Genomic DNA, 13,851 nt, shown 5'->3' on the forward strand with positions numbered 1-13,851 from the left:
ACGTAATGAAGGCATTGTCTGCCCTCCAAGGATATAAGAGATGAGGTCATTGTTCTCAACAGGTTTACCCACAACAGTGATTTGATCAGCCCATGGTTTGGCTAGACTAAGATAGTCAGAGCATGTGTGAGACCCTTGCTGTAAGGATTGCAGTTGGCGCTTGAGATTGGCAACTCGAGATCAAGAATGTGAAGCAAAACAAGAAGCCAAAGACAACCACACTTGTCTATAGGTGTTCAAACCATATATGGAAGAGAGAACATTTTCAGACAAAGTAGTGCATGGTAAACCAGCCAAGGATCGAGATACTAGTCCCTTCTTTGCCAAGGATCGAGGGGCATGCCTGAGAGCCATCAATAATACCCGGCCATAAGATCATAGCTTCTAAGATTAATTGGCAAGAACCGTGATACCAGTTCAGATAGTTGGTGCCATCCCATTTGGTTGAAATTTGATGGGTGATGTTAGGTAGGATAATTAATAATAAATTTTATTTATGTTTATTCAAACAAAATCGAGTTCGAATTTATTGTCGGATTATGTTTATAATTACGAATAGTTTATTTGCTTTTAGTTTGAGTTCAAATCTCTATTCACGAGTTAAATTTTTTTTTTTGATAGGTAATTGAATAATACTACTATTCATTCTTAAACGTACAAAGTCACATTTTAAATAATTTCACAAGACAACTACTTAAATTAAAAGTTGCTTCAACCAAAATTAATTCAAGATGATAAGCAATATGTCTTTAGGTTATTTGTATATCTTATAACTTCATTTAAAAATTTTGATAAGATAATTTCGATTTTTTTTATAAATATTTTTAATTATATAGTTTATGAAATTTATGTACATATAAGTGATTATATTTAAAAGCATTTAAAAAATGTATACTATAGGATTATGATGTATTCTTATTTTTTAAATATTAAAAATATTCTCATCGTTAAGTTAAAAAAAAAAAAATCTACTTATAAGCCTGTTAATTGACACACCAAATACACCGCTAACATATATAGAAGCCTACAGCATGTACCATTTTGCTAAGAAAGTATTAGTACCTTGATCATTTTTATGAATATAACAAGTCTTGTAATAAATAGTGTATTGCACACCATTCACCAAACTTACAAACAATATAATTCTAAAAGTAATACTATTAAAAATAAAAAGTATAAAGTTATATAAGTTGAAGTCGAATCGAGTTTTATAAAATCGTATCATTTACAAATAAAATATGGACAAATTAAAGTTTTGAATAAAATAGGATTTAGAATTTAATTGAACTAATTTTGAACAACACATGCCAAATAATTTTGTCTATCCACCTTCCTCGACTTATAATTCACACGAGCACTAAGATCCTAATCATTCTGAGTTTTGCCATGAATTGCAAAGTTATCACTTGTACATTGTGAATTTACCATACTTGGAAAAGAGTTTAGATGAGTATTTTTTTTTCTTATTTTGGAACCTAAACTAATGGTGTGTTGGGTGTGTGAATTTTTTTTTTTTTTTTTTTGTCAAATATAAAGTTTTCTCTTTTAAGAAAAAAATTTGCAAAATCCCAAATAACCCTCAAAGCACACACACTCTTGCATCCTATGCACTAGCTGTAGACGATAAAATGAGTCATGTCAGGGAGACGATATGAATGCTATATATTAATCACTATTCACTCTCATACTTTACACTTATAATTTTCTTTTTCATTAAAGTGTAAATGTATTTTTCATATGATGTGGAGTATAAAATAATAAATAGTGATTGATGAGGAATTTTTTTCTATTTTAACAGATCGGTCATACGAGCCAGCATTTATAGTGTTGTGAAATATATTGTATGTTTATAATTCTTCTTAATCAAATAAAAGTTATTATGTTGTGGAACTCGACAAAGAAGGCTGAAGAAAGAAAGAAATTTCCTTGAGAACAAATGCCATCAACAGCTCGTCCGAAAGCCCTAGCAAATCCATCATCGTGATTCATCTTCCTCCTTTGCATTTCGTTCCCACGTCCGCGGCCTGAAAGTTGTCCCGGACGGCGACGGGAAAGGAGCTAGCCTTCCCACCGAGATTTGTTCTTCTCAACAAAGACGGGAAAGGACCTGTTCTTCCAACCAAGTTCTTTTCTTCCTCACACTGTGGCCTCCTTCCTTTGCTTTGTTGCTCTTCTTGACGACAACGGGAAAGGATCTGGCCTTCCAACTGACATAGCCTTCATCAAAGCGTGGTATATAATGTGCATTCTCAAATCTGCAATTTTTTCATAGTGACTGTGCATCCGAAATGGTATATAATCGCAGTATCTCATGCATTTGGTAGATAATGTGCAATTGGTAGGAACTGTCCCTATAAATTATTCGAATTTCTGTTGCATAGCAATTATTAATGTGCAATTGGTTAGAAATAATGTATGGGACGTTCAATTTTGTTGTCTATTTCCATTCGTTAGCATTGCTTTTGGGTTACTGAGATTAAGATTCTGGAAAGATAAAAGATACTAGTTTTGGTGACACTGAAGAGCATGTATTCTAACGCTTGAGGAGTAGTAGAGCACCTAACACTTGAGGAGAACTGGGTTTGAGGAATCATCGGGAAGGCAATAAACATGTTGTTATGGTAGTTGAAAATACAATGTAGATTTTATAGGCACTTCGAGGGGCCTGGTCCTCCAAGTTGTAACACTTTGATTGTAGAAACTGAAATTGAATTCTCATTACTAATAACTGCAAGCATTTATAAACACTACAAAAAGACTTAGTCAACAATGACCCACATGCTCAATCTGATTGTAGGACTCAACTTTAATAACTAACCATAATAAATGTGCATGACCCATAACAGCTAATAACTACACTGGACGTCGCCCACTACACTAACAGACTTATCTAACGTGGCCCACTACACTAAACAGAGTTGACTAAAATAACAAATCAAACAACCGCAAGGCCCATTATTTGCTGCCCCGAGACCTTGCCCTTAAGGTCAGAGAAGCGCCGCTTGAGCTCTTCGTGATCTTCCACGTCGCATCCTGCTCAACCATCCCCTTCCACTGAACCAACATTTCAACTCCTGCTCTTCGCCCTTTTCTGAACATTCTCCTGCTTAGAACTCGTTTGGGTTCTGGTTCTAGGGTTCCCTCCATGGTGACCTTTGGCAGCTCTGTAAGTGGTCTTATGTGCTCTCTTACCGTCTTTTTGAGGCAAGAAATATGAAAAGTAGGGTGGATTTGAGACCCTTGTGGTAGATCTAGTCTATATGAAACTTTCCCGATACGTTGTACCACCATGAACGGTCCATAATACCTGGGCGATAGCTTAAGATTTCTTCTCATCACAATAGACATCTGGCGGTAAGGTCTAAGGTGTAGGTAAACTCTGTCTCCTACTTGGAACTCCCGTTCAGTCCGCTTACGATCTGCATACATTTTCATTCTTTCCAGTGCATCTTTCAAAATTTCCTGAGCTAATTTATAAATAAATTCTCTGCTTCTGAGTTCCTCATATACTGCTTGCATTCTTATGGATCCTGGTTCATACGGCAGCATCCTTGGGGGTGGCTGTCCATATACTACCTCATATGGTGAAACCCTAGTTGAGATAAGCTCTAATGTGTTATCAGCATACTCAGCTAGAGTTAGCCATTTTGCCCAATCTCGTGGCCTATCTCATGAGAAGCACCATAGGTATCCTTCTACCCCTTTGTTCATCGCCTGTGTTTGGCCGTCATTTTGTGAGTGGTACGCTTAGCTGAGTAATAACTCTGTGCCACTATTTCTAAACAATTCCTTCCAGAACTGGCTAGTAAATATTGGATCCCTGTCACTGACAATGGTCAGTAGAAAACCATGTAATTTAAATACATTGTCAATAAATACCGGTGCTAGTATTACTGCTGTGTATGAGTGAGTAAGAGATATGAAGTGATCATATTTGCTCAATCTTTCTATCACCACCATGATCACTATGCGCCCTCCTAAGGGTGGTAACCCCTCAATGAAATCCATGCTTTTGTCTTGCCAATTTCTGGTGGGAATAGGCAAAGGTTGGAGCAGGTTTGTTGGCTGAATTGTTAATAAAATTCTTTTTTTTATTCGAGCATATGTTTTATATACTCTTGTGTGGCCTCCTAATGGATTGTTATGGAACTACCGTAGGATCTCTTGCTGGAATGGCACGAAGTTCCTAAGATGCAGCCTACCATTGTAAAAGAGAAGGCCGTTGCGAACTTGATACTGAGTTTGGTCCAAGATTCCCTGATGGTAGTTGCTCAATAGCTCCTGCAACTAGAAATCTTGGGGGTAAAGTCTTTCTTAACTCTTTTGTCCATTGGGTTTGAATGGTACTTATGGCTTGTAATTATGAATGGATGGTCTAATTTGTGTGGAGGATGGATTGTTTGTGTTCTGTTTGGGTGGAAGGGTTGGATTCTGATATGGTGTTTGGGTTAGCTGTTGGTTTTGGTTTTTCTGTATAAGGTTGCCTGGATAGGGCTTTTGCCACTTTGTTGGTTCTTCTACTTTTATATTCCATCGAGAAATCATGGCCTAGTAGTTTGGATACCCATTTTTGTTGGGCAGGGGTACCCACCCTTTGTTCCAAGAGGTATTTCAGGGCCTGTTGATCAGTGCGGACCTTGAAATGCTGCCCCATCAAATAATGTCTCCATTTCCTTATGGTCATCACCAAGGCCAACAGTTCCTTCTCATAAATAGAGAGCATGAGACTTATACTCTTTAGTCCCTGACTTAGATAGGTAATAGGTCTGTCTTCCTGCATTAAAATAGCTCCCAATCCTTCCCCTAAGGCATCACATTCTACCAAAAAATTCTTAGTAAAATCAGATAATTTTAAGACTGGAGGACTAACCATGACTTCTTTTAATCTATCAAAGGCAGCCTGAGCCTTATCAGACCACACAAATTAATTTTTCTTGAGTAGTGCTGTTAGGGTGCTGACACCATAATCATGCACAAATTTTCAGTAATACCTAGTGAGACCCAGAAATCCCCTTAAGGCCTTCAAATTTTTGGGTAGTGGCCAACTTTGCATAGCTGCAATCTTGTGGGGGTCAGCTTTAACACCATTTTAGAAATTATGTGGCCTAGATACTCTACCTCACTACAACCAAATACACACTTAGTTTGCTTTGCAAACAACTGATGAGACCTTAATGTTTCCATAGCAATCTGTAAATGTTGTAAATGCTCCTCTACTGACTTGTTGTAAATTAGTATGTCGTCAAACAAAACCAAAACAAACATTTTCAAATAAGGTCGAAATATTTCATTCATCAATCATTGGAATGTAGATGGGGCATTGGTAAGCCCGAAGGGCATTACAAAAAACTCATAGTGACCTTCATGGGTTCTAAAAGCTGTTTTGCATATATTACCTTCATGCATTCTGATTTGATGGTAATCATAATGCAAATCCAATTTAGAAAATATTTCAGCCCCCAAAAGCTCATCCAATAACTCATCAATGTTAGGAATATGATACTTATCTTTTACCGTGTCTTTGTTGAGGGCATGGTAGTCCACACACATTCTCCAACTCACATCTGCCTTCAGCAACACTGGGGAAGAATAGGGGCTTTGACTTCCTCTTACAATTCCACTTTGTAACATTTCAGCCACCAATCTCTCGATTTCTGCCTTTTGGTAATATGGATACCTGTAGGGTTGAACACAAGTTGGCTTTGACCTTTCCTGCAACACAATTTTATGATCATGACTCCTAGGTAAAGGTAGACCTTGAGGTTCTGCAAATACAGCTTCAAAATTCTTCAATATTTTAAACACTATTGGTAAATCGGCCTCTCCCATTGTCTCCATTTCTCCTCCAATTAAATGTAACCAAACTTCTTTAATAGTTCCCTTTTGTAACTTGGGAATATATTCCTCTTCTTCCAAAGCCTCTTGGGGTAGTTGCAGCCCCTGTAATTTAAACTCACCGCCCCTGAAATTGAATTGCATGGTTAAATCAGTAGAATTACATAAAATTGACCCTAAATATCTTAGCCAATCAATTCCTAACACCACTTCACATCCTCCTAAAGTCAACAAATAAAGGTTAGCTTTAACCCTTAGATTCTGTAATTGAATAGGAATTGCCCTACAGTAACCTTGGCAAGGAAGGCTATCTCCATTAGCCACTTTGACTGTCATCTTGCTTTCTCCCACTAGCAGTTTTGATTTTCTTGCTACATATGGATCCATGACGCTGTGTGTACTCCCTGTATAAAAAAGAATCAAGATATTGTGATGGTTAATAAAACCCTCAACTCCCATGGTCTTTGGCGATATAGATTCTGTCATGGCATGCAGTGATATGCCAAGCAGTTCCACAACCTCTTTTTCTTCACCAATAGTCTCCTCGGGTTGAATGATTGACAATCTTCCTTCATTGGTCTCAGTTTCTTCTTCTTCCTCCTCCTCTAACCCTTCCAACATAAATAACTTAGGCCTATCACATTTATGCCCAAAATGAAAATTTTCATAACAATAATAACATAACCCCTTGTCTCTCATTTCTTGCATTTGAGTTGGTGTTATTCTTTTTATAAGTATGGAAGGTTTTCTGTTTGGGTTGTAGGGATTGGGATTCCCTCAATTTTCAAGTCTGGAGGATGGTGGTGGTAGTCTCATTAAGGGTGCAGGTGCAGGTGCAAGGAGTTTTGGTATGTAGGAAAATGTAGTTTGAGTTGGATTTTGGTTTCTGCTGGTTCCTCATTTATTTCTTCTAGTAACCTCTTCCTCCTACAGTTTAGTTAAACCAAAAGCAATTGAATAATGTTAGGCTTAAGCATGGTTACCATTATCTTCAAACTATCTCTTAATCCACTAATGAAAGTACTAATATGAAACTTTTCTGCTAATCCACTGATTTATTAGATAGGGACTCAAACTCTGTTTGGTACTCTTCAACAGTAGCCGTTTGTCTTAATTTAGTGAATTGCCCTACTGGATCCTCATAGGTTGAAGGTCCAAAACGCACCTTAAGTGCAAAGACAAACTCTTCCCATCCACCAATAGGTCCTGAATCCATCAACCAACATACCAAGAAAGAGCCTTCCCTTCCATATGGAAAAAGGCTATCTGCAGTTTTTGGTCCTCGGGAGTATTAAAATAAACAAAGAATTGTTGTGCTTTAAGGATCCATTCCATGGGTTCAGACCTATTGAATTTTGGAAAATCCAACCTTAAGGTTCTAGCATGAATTCCCCCATTCCCTTCAAATAAATGATTATTACTGATTTGACCTCTTTGATTAGAAGACCCTTCTCCCATTTGTAGATTCTTGTTATTACTGCTTACTGCTCATATGAAGATGCCAAATTATTCAGTTGCAGTAGCACTGCTTTCAACATATGTTTTTACTTGTCTTGTTCTTCATGCAAATGCATAGTCTCTCCTTTCAGCATGGACACTGCTTCTGCCAACTGAGCATGGCGTGTACCCTCAGCCATGTCGCGGGAACCTGGCTCTGATACCACTAATACTATTATGGTAGTTGAAAATATAATGTAAATTTTATAGGCACTTCGAGGAGCTTGGTCCTCCAAGTTGTAACACTTTGATTGTAGAAATTGAAATTGAATTCTCATTATTGATAACTGCAAGCATTTATAAACACTACAATAGACATGGTCGACAATGACCCAGAGACTCAATCTAATTACAGGACTCAACTTTAATAACTAACCAAAACAAACGGACATGACCAATAACAGCTAATAACTACACTGAATGTGGCCCACTACACTAAACAGACTTGACTAAAATAACAAATCAAACAACCATCTGCTGACCCGGCCCCTTCACCTTCAGACATCCCTAAAGACTAGGGTTTCTTGTCTCGCGCATAGCATGTGTATTTCAGTTTTTGGTCATTTCATTCCCTACTTGCGTGGAGGCGTGGCCGGTGCGTTAAAAAAGGAGGCTGAATAGAAATTTTCCGATAAATAGATAGGAGGCGGCGTCAAGGATTTTTCCCAGCAGCCATTCTAACTTCACAAGTTCGAAATCTTTTCCCTCTCGATCCCCAACACCGTTCAGTGGCAAAACCAATCCCGACTGCCGGTCTCCACCGATCAATTCCTGGTTTCGGGTTTCGCTTCGGTGTGTCGTTCTCAGGTGATTTAATGCCTGTTTGAATAAATTGAGGCTAATTAGAGGAACTATGAGACGTGCCTCCTTGTTGTAAAGCTTCGGTTTGATCGCGAACTTGTTATTTCTTGATGGGTATCTTGTAATTTTTGTTGGGAGTAGATTGTGGTTATTTTTGACTTGGTTACATATGGTATATATTTTTAGTTTGGTTTGGTGGCTAGAAGAATTAGTTCACGTTAGCTCAGTTGGGTTTTCGTGTTTGGTGGATTTTGGGTTTATTCATTACGTAGTTTGGTAGTGTGAAAACGAGAAATTTGTGGTCTTTTAACGATTTTACTTCATACTTCAAGAATAAAACAAGAAGAACTTATATAGGAAGATGATGAGGATGGTTTCAAAAAAATGAGGGCGGATTTGAGGGAGTTCATATCATAATGTGTCTCTCTCTCACCTACCCGTCGAAATCAAGGTTTTCTGTATTTATTTGTTATTTTTTAATTTCCCCTATGTGAAGCAATGAATTTCCACTTAGACACTTACTCTATACGCATATTAAAGTCTAACTAAGGAATTATAATGGCCACAAAGCATGCTCATTATTATTTGTTTTCTCTGTTTAGATGCTTTACTCATATAATATAGAATAACCGATCCATCTAGAATCACCTGTGTGTTATGTCATGTGTTTTGATGATGAATAAAGAGGTAGGATTGATTTAAGTTTAGTTTATTCAAATTTATTATACATTTTTTGACCAATTGTTATCATATCTTTGGCAGATTTTTTTTTACTGCAGAATCAAAAAATTCCTTACTTCTGGAAATTCATTTCTTATGGAAAAATATATGCTGAAATTTGTTTCAGTATATGTAATTAAGGCAGCTACTAGATTTTTTTTTGGAATGGCATACACTTGATACATGCCGTGTGGGTGTAATTCCTTTTCTTATTTTTTCACTTATATTGGCAGATGAACTTGAACTTCCCTTCATTCTGTCATTACAGTAATGGATCTTGATGGCAGCAAGTTTGGAAGGGGTAAGATGTTTAATAAGCTGCGTATATGTATACATTGGTTTAGTAATGGATCTTGGCTTTATACATTTATACCAAGATTATTTATTACATCATTCTCGTAATCATCCATGTTTTTTACTCACTGTTTATTGGAGCTTCACGCTGGGAAGTGTCTCGTGAGGTTTAAACGCAGTGATATAGCAATGTGAGCTTCATCCTAACCCGTCTGATCGTGAAACGGTCACTTGGAACTTGGAACCCTTGAGAGGGCAATAACTCAAACATACACTTCTGTATATCCATGTTAGCAATTTTTTTGTGAATTTTTTCTTGTGTTTTATATATTAATTCATGACACTAGTCTTGAGTTTAATGATAAACTACTACAGGGAGTTTTTCCTCTTGTAATATTAGCCTGTATAAATGACTTATCAGATAATTACTTATCCAGAAATAAAAAGAAAAATGAAATAGAAAAGACAGAAAAAGGAAAGGAAAAAAAAAGGATTTAAAGAGTACAATGGTTTGTCTGGATAGCCACTCTGGTCCTAAGGGCTTAAGTGAAACTCCATGGTCATTGGAGTTTAAGAAGCTTTGTTTTCTTCATGATGGCTTTGTAAGCGATCAGATATTTGGAATCAAGCTATTAGAATATTATTGTTGTTTGGTGCTGTATGTGTAAGAAGAATGGTAAATCCGTTGACCATTTGTTACTTCATTGTGAGGTGGCCATGGCCTTATGGAATGAGATTTTCAGTAGGATCGGACTTGCATGGGTGATTTACTAGGAGGGTGGTGGATCTTTTAGCCATCTGGAGAGGCCTCCAGGGAATCTTTCTTCCAAATTACTGCAATTTGGAAGATGGCTCCCTTATGTCTTATGTGGCGCATTTGGCTGGAGAGGAATGACCAGAGCTTTGAAGATAGGGAATGTTCTCTAGAAGAACTTAGAAGATTCTTTTTCAATACTTTCTGGGCTCCTTTTATTGATTTCAGTGGCAACGTTTTCAAGATTTTCTTGTTTCTCTTTTAAGCACCTAATTTCTTATAGGTGTTTTCTCTTGTATACATTTTGTGTATTTGGGCTATGCCTATTCCTTTTAATATAATATTACTTCTACCGTTCAAAAACATTTTGTTTCTTTATTTTCCTCTTTCCAATTTGCCATCGTTAGAATTTTGTTTTTGTTACAATTTCTATAACCAAGGCCCTTTCTGAATAATCAGGGCCGAGGGAACTTGGTGGTGCTGTTGATCTCATAAATAAATACAAGCTTTTGCCTCATCATGAGTTCTTTTGCAAGAGGTCACTTCCTTTGTCAATCTCGTAGACACACTATCTACACAATGTGGTGGGAGACACAGAGATCAGAAAAGGAGAAGGCATGGAATTGGATCAGGCTTTTCCAAGTATTTCCTATTTGCAAAAGCGAAATGCAAATATACATCCTTTGAACTTGGACAAACTCAGGAATGCCTTTCTGATGAGAGAGACAACTCCTGTCTACCTGTCTGTTGTAAGACCTATCCTACATTATTCTTGCCATTGTTGTCTAAGTTTGTCCTGCTCTTCCCTTCCCAGGAGCCCATTCTGATGGATAATGTTAAAATTTTTCCATCCTCTCTCCTTGACTCGAGATTTTTTTTTGAACTTTAGAATGAATGTGTCGTTCTCGTGTAAGTTCTGTGGCATAAAATTATGTTATTTGGTATGGCGTTAACAGGCTGAGATGGGGATGTCAACTGCAGGGGTGAAGTCAAATAGAGACAAGGAGACAAGGAGAGGAAGCCTAAAAAGAATCAAGATGATGACAACAAGAAATATAAGGGTGGTTAGAAGCACAAACACTGTCACAAAGGACAAGAGTGATTGTAAGGTAAAAATATAAATGAGCATCACTATTCGAAGCAGCAAGATATGTATCTTTCTTTTCTCATCATAGTCATGAATGTGGTTGCTTAAGTCCATCTTCTGTTGTTTTGGATGATAACATTTTTTATTAGGCTATAAATTCTGGAATCACATGTAATTCATTAGCCTTTGATACTGATGGCACTTCCACTCCTCGCAAGTATGGAGTGATGGGTGAGATTGCTGGTTCAAATTGTATCGGGTGCTTGAGTTAATTTCCAACTGACATGTATGTATACTGTATATTCAAACTATACTTTTTTAAGAGCATATATATATATATTTTATAGATACTTTTTAAAAAATATATATACAGATACATGTGCATACACACACCAGTACACAGATACGGTCACAAAACCAACTAAATTTATATGTAAGAGAAGTTATGTAGGCTATGGCGGACACCGGCGGGTAAGGGTGCCTTCTCGGTTCGCTCTTTCTACAAGTCCCTTACATTTTTACCAAACAACCAGTTCCCATGGAGGAAAATTTGGAGGAATAAGGCGCCTCCTAAAGTGGTCTTCTTTACGGACGGCAGCCCTAGGGAAGATTTTGACAAGTGACAACCTAAGGAAGCGCAAAGTCATCATCCTAGACTGGTGTTGTATGTGTAAGCAATCTGGCGAGACAGTAGAACATCTCTTGTTATATTGTGAGACAGCTAGAGCCTTGTGGACTGAAGTGTTTAGCTAGGTGGAGTTATCATATGTAATGCTTGTAATAGTGTTTGAGATACTAGCTAGCTGGACTCTCCTGAGAGGTGTTCCACAAATTAAGGAGGTGTGGAAGATGATCCCGATCTGCATCATGTGGTGCATTTGGCAAGAACGTAATGATCTGACTTTCGAAAACAAGGAGCGGTCACCCTAGAAACTTCGATACTTTATTTCAGTGGGCCATAGCTTTAGATTTTAATGGTGTGAATTTTCATGATTTTCTTGTTTCCTCTACTCTGATCTAGATACGTTGATCTCTTGTATATCATCTTGTGTACTTGGGCTATGTCTATCTTTATTAAAAAAAAATGTAGCGCCAACATTGACACTATTAGATTCTATGAAACTTGGTTATACATCTTGCCGCTACCGATTTAAAATTGGAACAAACACAAAGGGTTAAGGGTCTAATGCAACGATGCTTGCGTGGCCAATATATTTTCATGATTATCTTATTCTTTGCTTGTTCTATTTCTTTGATTGAAAACTTTTTTTATTTTTTTTAAGCAATAAGAAATTTTATTAATGCAAGTAGATAGGCATAGCCGAAGAGATTTCTCTTGGCCTGCAGGCAGAAGGACTAGTCATTCTCATAGGCTCGTGACTTGTATTTTGTGGAGTGAGCACACTTCTGATAAAAACTTGCAGAGAGCTTAGTCACAGGGAGAGGCTGTCTTCCCTTTTTGGCCACAAAAAAGATGCTCTATCGATATTGGAGAGTGCTTGCCAAACTCTAATGTCAGATTAATGTGGGTTTCCGCTTGGGATTAAAATGAAGAATAATAAGCTGTCAATTTTGTCACTCATTTTAGTTGGCACTATCGTTTTGATCCCACCAGCATGCATTTTCTTCTGGGTTATGAGTACCTTATCTTACCTCCATTTTTTTACCCATTACTCATCAATAACTATTATTTGCGTAAGACGCATAGCATATGTTTGTATAAATTATATAGAGATTAGTGGGACGAAAACAAGAAGAAAAACAGACACATATAATAGTGGATATAGGCGTATATCTTTTGTGTGCTTTGGTTTGTATCTTTCTTCTATTGTTGACAGTGGCCCATGTTTAAAGAGTTGGGAATTTGGGATCGATCCATACCCAACTCCCCTTGATTCTTTCCTTCTTTTTTCCCCTCTAACTCTCTCTTTTTTTGCTTCGCCCTCATTAATTTATGTTCGATTGGGATGTTCTTTTGTATCTTTCCAATTCTATATGCACACAATTAATACTCTTTCCATTTGGTGCAAAGATTGACAGTGATTTACATTATTATTTAAAGATTCGTGCTCTATACACCTGGGATGAATTAATATAATATATAGAACTTTTCGACGGAAAATTGTAATTAGAGTGGTGGCTGGAATTTGATAATCTACCTTGCACTAATTTATAAAGAGTAATGTTACATATAGTCATAGAGTGTGCAAGTATCGTGCAGTCGTTTTGAAAAAAGAGTAAAATCTACTATTAAAATTTTTTTTTTTTTTTTTTTCATATGAGTTTTATATTTATTTATTTTTTTTAAAGTGACTGCACGACGCTTGTACACTCACAATTGTAAGTATCATTTATCATTTATAAATGATATAGAGCCTTTGATGTTTGCTAAATCTCATCTTCACGATCTTTAAAAAAAAGTGGAACGTTGTGCATTCCATTCGGGAGAAAAAAAAAAAAAAAATTGAGACCCATCATAAAAGGTGAATTAGTAGATTATAGTTTTTTTAATGACTTCAGGAGATCATTATTCCCTTGTTTGTAAGTCTTTTTTTCTTTTTGCAATGGGTGAATTTAACACTGTTCTCTAGGTATGATGTAGGACTTTGTAGGTGTTTATGACAAAGTTTAGTTTTGAAGTCTTAACAATTATATCATATATATTGTGTGTAGTGTAGAGGGCATGTGAATAGAGGTATTCATTAAATACTGAATATCATAATTCCCGAATAATGGACTTACATGTATTAAAATAAGCCTATTTAAGAGGGAGGGAGGGTCAGGAATCTAGCTAACAAGAGTGTTAATGACGTGTTTCACACCACCAATCGTACGGATGACACCTGTAACAATGAGGAGATGG

The 13,851-nt window shown here is 36.9% G+C and overlaps 1 pseudogene; it reads left to right on the plus strand.

Moving 5' to 3' along the window:
* The first annotated feature begins 7,795 nt into the window (after nt 1–7,795).
* Nucleotides 7,796–11,425, plus strand: LOC109011085 (annotated as a pseudogene).
* The last annotated feature ends 2,426 nt before the right edge of the window (nt 11,426–13,851 follow it).

Source organism: Juglans regia, chromosome 3 (genome assembly GCF_001411555.2).
Source record: "Juglans regia cultivar Chandler chromosome 3, Walnut 2.0, whole genome shotgun sequence".
NCBI classification, from domain to species: Eukaryota; Viridiplantae; Streptophyta; class Magnoliopsida; order Fagales; family Juglandaceae; genus Juglans; species Juglans regia.